General features: G+C 39.0%; 1 protein-coding gene across 4 annotated transcripts in view; it reads left to right on the top strand.

Annotated features, from left to right (window-relative positions):
- The window catches only part of LOC139743856 (ras association domain-containing protein 1-like), a 71062-nt gene that overhangs the window by 22572 nt on the left and 36309 nt on the right, over positions 1 to 12181 (top strand). The gene's annotated exons all lie outside the window — the stretch shown is intronic.

Here is a 12181-nt window from a genome sequence, read left to right as displayed (position 1 = left end):
GGTACATTGTTGTCTGGGTAATTCTGGTTAAAAAAAAAACTCTGTTTAGATGTGGTTTGAGATGCTACTTGGGAGTGCTCTATCATGGGGCAAAGTTCGAGTAACAGTGCAGTCCTTACAAACAAGACACTGAGAGAACAAATATTGACAAATCTCAGTAGCCATCTTTAAACACATTTTTGTGAAATGTAAGCAATGCTGTTCTGTGTACACTGCATATTTCTTTCCCCCTTTTTTTTAGGTGAAACCAGGGTCAAAATATTTCAGATCAGATATTTGATATTATTTCAAAGGAATGTGAAGGAAATGTAGATAATAAATTTAATGCAGGGTCTCTTTACCAAACCATTGAAAGTTCAAAATTGTCATTGTTTTTTGTTTACTTTTTCATTGGAGTAGTCCCACATTCCATTATCTGTGTAGTATACAAAGTCAAAGTTCATGATATACAGTGGAACCACTTCCAAGTTTTCAGTTGACTTTGATAGTAAAGTATAATCAAACTTTGAAAGTTTTTTGAAGGTATTGTATACAAGAATAAGACAGCCAAGGAAATCTATACTTGATTTGTTTTCACAAAACCGATATCACCATCATGTATGCAAAGTAGAAAGGTGAGCATGCCATCTACTCACAAGTCGTCAATCATCTTTGACACAAATCTTGGATTTGGTTTCAAAAAGATGAATTTAAAAACAAAATGTATCCTGTCCATCAATTATTCAAGAGTTGTAATGATTCAGCATGATGACTTTTGAAAGGTGAGGGGTAGCTCAATCATTGGCTGAAGAAATTGTTGTTTTGCCTTATGTGAAAACCAATGGGAGAATTTTTAGTGATGATGACATCACCATCTTACAAACTAATCTTACAAAACATTTCACGCTGGTACATTTATAATCTAAGCAATGTTAATGTTATTATTTATGAAGGTTTCAAAGCAGCAGCTATGGCTGTAAATGCCAGTTTACCAACTTGGTGCAGCATGCAAGAAAACAGTGCCAATTTTCACATTCAAACACTGAGCATGCATAGGCACAGTATTATTGCACTTGGGGCCTTGGCTAGGAAAAGAGATGGAGCTAAGAGGACTGAACTAGGGTGATACATAATGCATATAATATTAGTGATCATAGATACCCATCCTGTGCAGTCATGACCTCCACCACTCCTGCTGAGTTTCTCAGTAAACTGAGCCTGGGTCTCAAGACTTGCCAAGATTCAGAGTGAAGCCAGGATACCCATTAGCAGTCTGAGTAGAGTTCATGCTGGGCCGGGTGCTGGTACATTGTCTGTATGGAATAATCTTTTCCATGTCAAGAGGTTTCAGCTTCACTATCAAGTTGAATTCTTATGAGATCTAGAGTTTTTATAATATTACAATGTGAATTTTGGATGATAGTGTAAAATAATTGGCAAAAAAACATGCCTGTATGACCCTGTTTCAAATCAGCGGGAAGGATGTAACTTGTAAGGTGATAACATTGGCTTGTCTTAGTTTGCATATATTTCTGTGCTTTGTGAACAACGTCACTGTTAAAGCCATACAATCGTGGTGAGTGGTTTGTGCGGCACGGAGACGAACGCAACACGCAAATGGCGCGCTGTTTGACCAATAATACCGATAAACACTGTTTATCGCCGAAAAACACTGTTTATCGGCGATAAACAGTGTTTATCGAGTGAAAAACATTGTTTATCAAGTGATAAACAGTGTTTATGGAGAAAAACTCTGTTTATCAGTTGATAAACAGAGTTTCATCTTGATAAACACTGTTTATCACTTGATAAACAGTGTTTCTCAGTGCGCATGCGCATGAAGAGAGGCCAAAAGAGCCTCGCGTCTTCTGGCCTCTCTCTTCCAATCACTGCAGCTCGCGGTCACAATGTTTGTGTATGATGCGTACACACACACGCACAAACACACACACACACATGTCTCATTGGCAGCATTGTCCCACACGTTTATGGATATAGCACCGAGTCTGGCATTGCACAGTTGCATGCACAAACTTCGGTCGTTTGGGAGTTTACGAAATAACGTACCATTAGGGGTGACGATCGTCCAACTTTACACAAAACCATAACTATTTGGTGCAATTTTAGTGAAACTTTCTATTCTTCTGTTGGTCTGACTTCACTTTCCTTGTGAAAGTTAGCTTGAATAGCATGGCATTACCATTTCAACTATGACTTGTACTGGAATAAATCTGATACTGTAAAAGTGGATATTTTTCGCGCTTGGCCAGATGAGAAGAGTTTCGCGTGTTTTTAATTCCGCGGAATCAAGACATCATGCACAGGAACATATGGCAAGCAAAAATATTCGAGTGCTTTTATTTTCGCGCTAGTTTCTGATTGCACGAAATGCGCGAAAATTTCAACACCGCGAAAATTTCCACTTTTACAGTATACAGTTCGCAAATACATAATGCCCTTATCTTAATCATAAAATCTCTGTATAAAGACACACCGAATCATACACAGAAACATACACAGGCATATTCTAAATGTTATACATCCTGCACAGGGCATGCCTAATGTGATACTGGTATTGAAACAGAAACCATTTTCTTTTTGCTGCATTTTTTCATGCAGCTACCTCCTTTGTTTCATGTAGAACATATGTGTGGAACAGAGCGTATATTATATCTGTATGTCACCTTAAATAAAGTTAATGAGCCAATATAAGCCTTCTTACAGTACAGTGATTATGTTACAGCACTTGATCATAATAGGCCCATTCACACACAAGGGAAAAAGTGAGATTAAAAAATCGATTTTCTTATTGCGATCAAAATTTCGAAATTTTTTCCCGTGTGGACAGAAAAATTTCACTAATTTTCGCGATCCTGATCGCGATCCAACTCGCACTATTAGTGCGATTTTTCAGGATAATCGCAATTATTTTGCCAAGCGCCGTGTGTTTGAGCGCGATCGAGATTCGGAAATCGGTATTTTTAATCCCATCGTTCGTAGCGCGTGAACGTCAACATTATTGGGACCGCGGGGTCACTCTTCGGTCATGCAAGTTTCGCGCAGTCGCAATTTGGCCACTGATCGTTCTTTCCTTGCTGCGAAGTGCGATTTTTCCTTGTGTATGAACGGTAAAAAAAAAAATCAAAATTTTGATTGCGATTGTAATTTCGATTTTTGTTGTGTGTGCACGGCCTAATGATGGCTTCAAACTGGAATGGGCAAATGACTGTAGTTTTAGGGAGTTATGACTTGTTTACATGCATTGAAAACAAAAGCTGTTTTTTGTCTTGCATTTTCCTATGGTAACAAGGTAATTGATATCATGAGTATTAGATGTACCTTGTAATTCAAGAAGCTGTCAGTGACAACAAACAGTGCCAATTTGCTGGTACTTGGCTTTCTATCTTTTCTCTTTCCCTCTTGCTCATTATTCCTTGCCATTTTCATAGACACTGAAATTATACACCCAACATTGTTTACAGTGCTCCTTTGCTGATCTTAGTATGAACAGGTTTTTGTTTTGTTTCTTTGATACCATCCTCCAGTGGTCTAATGAGAAGTGTGTTCTCACATTTGACAGCCTTATGAGGATACAGCCATGACTTCACTATGGTAACTATCATTACAGGAGTTTGGCTTGTGCCCAGAGACTAGTCTCAGCATAGGAAAGCATGGATGAACAGTTCCTATTGTGTTGCAAGAGGTGAAAGATATGTACAGAGACTTCGCCAGATGCTGTTGTCTCCACAGTACTATTACCTTGCCCTCGTGAGGTATTGAATGACATGATATTATAGATCATCAACACATCTTTTGTTTCTGTTGTCCTTTAGGCCTTCCTTACAATTTGAAGTAAACAGAATGTCTACGTGAGGATTACTTTACATAAGGCCAGAATATCATATCATATATGAGAGCATTATTATGCCTGTTACCCACTGACTCCTATGACTTGAATTGAACTTTGAAGCTTACTGCTTCAAGTGGCATTTCATACACTCTATCAGGCAATGCCAGATATTAACCTGTTGAGGACAGTTTGATTTTGCTACAACACGCATTTCCCATAGACACTTGTCCGAGTATACTCGGGACTCGTCCCCAACGGGTTAATGGAAATAGCCTGCTAATCGATAGCCATTCAAGAAGTATATAGCTGATTAGACTTGGCTAATACACTGTATACTATTAGAGTACTTTGGCTTGAGTTTTGTATGTTGTCAGGGTGTTGATTTATAGGCCTCATTGATCTTAAAGATAGAGGTTTGGAAAACAAGCCCATACAGCATGAACACAGTGGATGTCAAGTTACTTTCCCTCTGGTAAAGATGATTTAGTAGACCAACGCTCTTCATGAAATACCGCTATGGTAAAATTCACAATGTTTACATTTTGACAACATCCGTAAACTCAAAGGTTTGCTTGAAGTTGTAATCTTTGATGATTAGGCCAAGTAAAAAAAGATAGTAGTTTCTCGTCCGGGTTTTTTGAGCAAGGCGATGAGGGAGGTCCTTACTATTTGATATCTTACTATTTTTTCGAGGATTGTCAAAATGAAAGTACATGGTGTAATATGTGTTCTCGTCCGGTAATTCTGAGAAAGGTAACGAATGAGGGCTTTATATACTATTTTCTATATCCAATTTATGAAATGAAATATATCACTCTGGTAGCTGTGTTATGAGAGACAACAGGTCCCAAGTGTATGTCTTGCCTGCACTCTGTGCATTTTCAAACAAATAGATTATGTACCATACTTGAAATGAAACTTCATGCATGCAGAAATACATTTGCTTTTTCTTTCCACTTCAGATGTCAAGGGAAAATGACCATCTTAATACTGGTATTTAGTGTTGTAATGGCATTTCTGATACCAGTGTACTTGCAATTCTGATGTATTGTGCTATTAAATGAAACAGGTATAAAACATGTTTTTCAACAAAGAATGTACGACTGAAATAAATTCCAGGATATTCAAAACACTGCTTTATTCATCATTGGTGTTTGTGACTTTTTGTGTCCACACAGCTGGTAGGGCCTATGTATATGCATTTCTTCACAGTACAATTGTAGCACATTCAACTGGAAACTGGAAACTGCAGATGGATGTCAAAATAATACTGATATGGCATTATAGCATTAAACATTTAAAGATGTTTCTTCATGTTCTAAAAAGACATTTGATAATCAATCATCATTTGGATGATGAATGATTGTACATGTATACCACACTACAGATGATACGACTCACGGCCGTGTCCGTGAATTTACATCGTAAAGAAAAGTATCCCGCAGAAATATGAGATAAACCAGAATCCGTGGAAAATTATTCATTTTGTAGATACACCCACTTGATAATTCTACATTTGCTGGAAAAGTGCATTCATTTTCTCTTCAGAATAGAACATTACTAGTACATCGCCGTCAGATGCAACGTTACAGAGCAAAGTGTACGGGCTACTACACATTCGAATGCGGAATGCGTGCGTGCTGACAGCTGACAGTGCTGGCCCCGTTTCATAAAAGATGTTAGGATGTCAACTCTTGCTGGAATGACTACTTCCTATAGCAACAGCCAATCAGGAAGCTGCATTCATGTCGTTACCATGACAATTGACATTCCAGCCAGAGTTGTTATCAAATCAACTTTTTATGAAACGGGGCGTTTCATAAAGCTGTTCGTAAAGTTACGAATGACTTACGAGCGACTTGTGATCAGTTCTTGTGCTGAATTAAGGAAATTCTGATAAGTATAGCACATCAGAACTGATCACCAGTCACTCGTAAGTTGTTCATAACTTTACGAACAGAATTATGAAACAGGGCCCAGGGGATGGTACTATGGTGACCGACCCTGGACAGCTACCCGATCCGACAGACACGCACACTTTGCCAATACGGTGCGGCGGCACGGCCACTGCACCGGCACCGTACCTTCCGACACTGCACACACATGCACATAGTCACAATGACATGAAAATGTATAGGGCCTACAAACTCGATACAATCCTCACAAGCATTTGTACAGTACAATTCATCCGCTTGAAATATGAGAAACGGGGAAAAATACGAACAATGCGCGAAATATGCGAGGAATATCAGCGATTGATCGCAAAAATGTTGCCGCTATCGCGTTCACGACGTACCGAGTGCGCTGTCCATCACAGCTAGCCCGCCGCGCCCAGGCCCGCCCGCGCCCGCGCCCATCCAACTACAGTTCGACTGCTTTGTGGGTCATTCCTTCTTGCCGAGCTCGCTGTGTGAAATGCATGCGTTATTACATACGGACCACAGAAGCTACAGCTACTACAGCTAAGTAGAGGACGCAAGGCGTAATTAGAAATGAGACATCACGATAGGTTGGTGAATTGTTGATTTTTTCCCGGCGGCCGAAAAAATAGTAAATATCAAAAAAGTCGATGCGGCAACTGAAAATCGATGCGGGCGGGGAGCGGGATGGGACGAGATTTATGAATTTCTTGGTATTTTCAGCGCCATTTTGAAAATAGTAAATAGTAAAAAAATCGATGCGGCGGCCAAAATCGATGCGCGCGAGGACGAGAAACTGGTTTCTTTTTTTACTTGGCCTTAGCTCAAAGTTAACCCGTTGAGGACGGTTTGATTTTGCTACAACACGCATTTCCCATAGACACCTTCCCGAGTGTACTCGGGACTCGTCCTCAAAGGGTTAAGTATCGTGTAAACACACTTGAAAGTTAACCATTTTAAAGATTACTCAATGATTAGAACCACAAGATATCTCAGGGTTTACAGGGGTTCCTGCAATGTACTTGTAGTTTAGCATTGTGTATACACAATAATCAACAAACTTGAAAGTTAACATGACCTATTCCCCTTCACCGTCTGGATCAACCTCCAGAGCATGTCATACACTAGCAAATGTTTTCAGTAAGTGCAGAAATGTTAGTAGTAAACTAAAGTGAAATCTAAGGAAAACAGACAATTGGTTCAAAGGTATTTAAAAGTTATATGGTAAATCTTTTGGTTAAAGGTTTGGTTAAATCCATGTGACATCAACGTTTGATAAGAAGGCTACAAGAGTTGATGACATCACATAGTGGAGCGATATCAAGAACAACTGTCACATAGGGAATTCCTCATAATTGATTTTTTCTAACTTAAAGAAAAAGCACTTGACTTTCTTCTTGAGAAAAATAGTACTACCCTTTGCCATATCTGTGAAGTTAGTAATTTTGTTGGAGAGGAATAGTTAAAAAATTGATTTTGTTCAGAATGTGAAATGTACTCTACATCCTTGATTTAAGGAAATGAGCTTTAGAGTGTCCTAGGCTAGCTTTTTTTTTTTTTTTTTTTTTAATACCTGTGATAGACATTTGAACTGTCCGGAGGTGTGGCTTTGGAATGTAATTCTACAGAATACACAACTGACTGTGTATATATGGAGGAGAGATTCCTGGTGAGCATGGCTACAATTATTTCACGGACTTCTGATTGTCAAAAGATTAATTCAATGGTTTGCTCTGTGACTATGAAGTTTTTCTAGGTATACCAGCTTATGTTGAAAGGGTGCAAACTCTCCTCTTTGCACAGCTCACTCCTGTGTTGAAGGACAGTAGCTTGTAATGTTCTCTTCTATAGAAACCTGTCCAAGGCTTCTTTCGATTCTTGCAATGACATCATTTACTGCAGCCTAAACTGGCCAATCACACTTAACAAGATGAGTATGATGTAGGACAAGTAAGGGAAGGTAGTGCCTCCTTTCATCTTTGATTTGTTTGTTTGTTTGTTTGTTTGTAAGTTTCCTGCAAAAAAAAAGAATAAAAAGAGTCCCTGCCAAATTGAGTGAAATAGAGTCCACCATTGATAAGGACTCTGACAAGTTTTAACCAATGATAAAATGATGTCCTGAACTACATGTACCAGTGGTTCTTTGCAGAATGTAAATGGCATTTAGAGAACATTATGTAATCTCTTAAAGCCCCCTACCTGCAAGGACATTATGAAGGTGTTTGCTTGTGTTCTATCTTTTTTTTTTTGAGGGGTGGGTGGTGTTTGTGTGTGTGTGTGTGTGTGTCTACACCATAGATCTTGCTCACATGTTGTAAAAAAAAAAAAGTATTGTGGATGACTCTAAACCCAGGTATGCTATTAAGGATGATATAAAGTTTTGGTACCTCAAAAGTTTCCCTGAGTTTCCTTGTCTTAGTTAGTGTTTCAGGTTAAAGTACCTTTCATATAACTAACACTGTGAGACTTACTCGCCCCAAAGTGCTCTCATGTCTTAGTAATCATGCAATAATGGTTTCGTACAATACGTGTATATTGATTCTCACGGTACCGCGTCGAGTCAAACTGACGGCTCATTCGAATTTTTCAGAGCCCGCTCTGCTCTGGTACGAAACCATTATTGCATGATTACTAAGACATGAGAGCACTTTGGGGCGAGTAAGTCTCACAGTGTTAGTTATATGAAAGGTACTTTAACCTGAAACACAAACTAAGACAAGGAAACTCAGGGAAACTTTTGAGGTACCAAAACTTTATATTATCTTTAAGGTACAGTGATTAAATGTACTTACTGGATATTGGGCAAATTTTTTCTCAGAGGTCAGTACTCGAATGTCACTGAATTAAGAATCTGCCTGTGTGAGCATAATGACATGTCATGAAATAATTATTAAAGTTATGTCTAGTGATTGAGAGACCACTGAGCAGCAGCATGTTAGCCATATGGTTATGTGGTTTTAAACGTGTTGAACACTAGTCCCGAGTACTGTAAAACGAGGAATGTTCGCGTGCATTTTAATTTCGTGAGCGCCGACATTTGCGAAATTAAAATGCACGCGAAAGTTCTTGCCTATACAATATGCATTGGATGCCAGTTGCAATTCGCAAAAATTTCATGCTGCGAGAAAGGCCATCGGCTCCAATTCGCGAAATTTTCATGCCGCGAATTTATCGTGTTTCACAGTATACTCGGGACAAATGTCTATAGGATATGCACATTAATAGCCAAATCAGCTAGTCCCAAATGGGATAAAATCAGTCTCTCTTCGTGTACCAGTTACTGTATACGCCAATATTTTCGCGTACAGATATTTTCGCGAATCACGGTATCAGTGGCATTTTCGCGTATTGTTAAATTCGCGATTGATAGTAGTAGTAGGGTCTACTGCCAAGAAACACGTTCAAACACTTACCATCGTACTCGTAACGTTTTTCCATTTGCATTGTGACTCCCAAACATGAAAATAGAAACGACACAGTAGAAGATTTATAAAATGAAACAATTACGGCATTCACCAAGTACTCAGTACCTACCAAATGTTGCAACAAATAGACGACAAAGTTTCAGAGCGGCGCTAGCGCTAGCAAAAGTTTTACATGCATCCTATATACACGGCCCTGTCGCTGTAGACAAGTGTCGCGTTAGCTACGCCTAGCTGCGCATTGGCGTCTGCAAGGCCCTGCGCACACGGTGTCTGGTCGGGCTACATGCATCCCTAGGCCTCACCCGTGTACCCAACCACGTCGAGCCGGTGTTCGTTCGCATAAGGTAACGTAGCACGGAGATTACACATTTTAAATGCACGTTTAGCATCGTACTGCACTTCCACAATCGGTCGCACCGTAGCGTACGTACTAGTAATATAGTATGTGTACGTACTGGCCGATGTAACAGCCGCGTTCTGGTCCGGCCAGCGTTGGATGCATTTTGTCATCAATTTGCACATAAGGTATGACGGGGTAATATTTTCGCATGTCTTTAATTTCGCGATCAGCCCGAAGCTCGCGAAATTCGCTAAAATAAAACCCTCGCGAAAATAATGGCGTATACAGTACTTAGTCTTCAGTTAAGCTTTATGAACTGGAGCTTAGTATGGATTTAGAGATGTATCTCTCAAACTTAAAAAGAAGCAGGGTTAGATAAAGTTGTGAGTCTGCTGGTACACTTGTGTTCTATAGCATTATTTGATACGAAGAGCACGGTTTATTTTAATTGTGGTGATTGTTCAGTTCAGGATTATAGATTTGATAGTTTTAAGAAACATTGTGATTGAGAGGGTGAAAAAAACAGACAGATAGATTGACAAACTGACTGGGGTAGAGAGAAAGAGAGAAATAGAGAGATAGAGGAAGATAGAGCTGTATGAAGCAAGCAGACGGACAGACAGACAGTATTCAAACATTGTGCTAAGCAATACATATATCATGTACACTCATATGCATGTAAACCATGTCTGCATTCTTCCACAATACAAGCAGCAGCAGCAGCCAGTCCAAGAGAGACTCAGGAGAGAGCAATGCTAATGAGGTGATGCCATCCTTGTGGCTACCATGGCAACCCTTCCTCCCAGGTCAGCTGCATGCATTCTGCATCTACTTCTCCAGCTCCAAATAGTTTTCATACCACAGGGATGGTAGCCATTCCAGAACAGGTTCTATTGACATCCATGTGATCTTTAGTGTGGCCATTGTTGGCATCCTGTCTTATGTTTACCCCCTGAATAACTCTAATCTCAAAACAGCAATGAAAGGTTGAACTGATAGTAATATCAAACATTTTTATCATGTCATATTTATGGCTTTGATACTTCATGTGCAAGTTGTTAGGGATAATGTATGATAGACAAATAGACCTCTGAAATACAGCAACTAAAATACAATAAAAGTTGTTTCAAACACTGACAAACAAGTAAGTAAGTAAGTCTTCAACTTTAAACTTGGTGACAATGACATCATACGACTATATGGGATTGTCAGCCTGTATGATTTACTAATACCTGAAGCATCAAATTAATGAAACAAGTATTAGAGCCTATATTTTGATATGGTATTCATTTGTTATGTTTTCTTTGGTAGGTTTTCACAAAATAGTCATCAGGATATGACAGAGTGGATGTTACACTTTATTTTAGGTCTAATTGTCTTATTGCAGCAGCTGCGCACAATGTACTTGACAGACACCATCTCATCCATTCTCTCCCAGACACTGTGTATTCATGGACAATAACATTGGTGATATATTTCCACTGATAATGAACTATTTCAGCCTTGACATATGCTGCCATGTGCCTCCATGGTATCATGTTATCTAGGAATGTGTTTTTTTTTTGTCCCGCTAATTTTATAAATTGAGTATCATGCTGGAGGTTAGGCATCAGAATGTACACAATATGTAGACATGATTGCAAGTATAGATCTCTCATTCACACAAAGGAACATATTCTCTATGCTCTGCACCACTTTCTATGACACTGCTAAACAAAGTTGTATATGAGTACTTGTACAAGATTGGTTTAAAGGAAGTGTAACGTAGTTCTGTGATATGAAGTTCGAAAACAAAAATGATCATAACACATAAAAAAGTGACATTTATAACAAAAGATAGGATGGACACCAAGAGTTAAGTGCATGACACTCATGAAAAACTTGTTATTTCAGACACTGCACATTTTTACTGGAATATTTTTTTTTTTTTTTAATGTTCCCTGCAGAGTACATAATGTATATTTGCAAGAAATCAAACTGAATGATGTGTATTCTAATATTTGAAATATGTGCACAGACTGGCTTCTTTCTGCATGTCACCCTTTTTGTGTAAAAAAAAAAAAAACCCTGTACATTTTAACTGTATAGTATTTCATAGCTATGGAAAAGATATCGAAGCTTTGACCCACTTTTATGTGTAATTTTTCTTTCATGTACATGACAGATTAAAAAACAAAACACCTGTATTTGAAACAATAGAATGAACCGTAATTGTGTGTGCGAAAGTCATTCTAGTGTTACAGAGATGCATGCATGAGAGGGTGACTTCATATTATAAACAGTGATATACTGATTGTGGTCGAAATATCGTTGGGACATGTTTTATATCAAAATCATCTTCCTCAGGAATGCTGTGCTTACCATGTGCCATTGAGGCCAGCAGTTGCTCACAGTAAAGGGTGCGAGTGTTGCTGGTGACAACTATTTTTATGCCAGTGAATAACGGTCCATCAGCAACAGCTCCCCCTAGAGGCAGAAACATTACAATGAGGCTGCATGGGTCTGCCCAGGGTAGTGGATAGAGATGAGAAGTAAGGTCAAATGGCTGGGTGGTGAGGTAGTGAGCTAAATGTGGAAACTTCAAGCACCCTCTACTTCAAGAGGGATAGAAAGAAAGTAATCAGCTAAGATTGTTACCCAGCACTTCTAATCAATGCTGCTTTCGAAG

This window comes from Diadema antillarum, unplaced genomic scaffold (genome assembly GCF_040938485.1).
Source record: "Diadema antillarum isolate AM-2024a unplaced genomic scaffold, OU_Dant_1.0 seq00001116_RagTag, whole genome shotgun sequence".
NCBI lineage: Eukaryota > Metazoa > Echinodermata > Echinoidea > Diadematoida > Diadematidae > Diadema > Diadema antillarum.
This window is presented reverse-complemented; position numbering and strand designations above follow the sequence as displayed.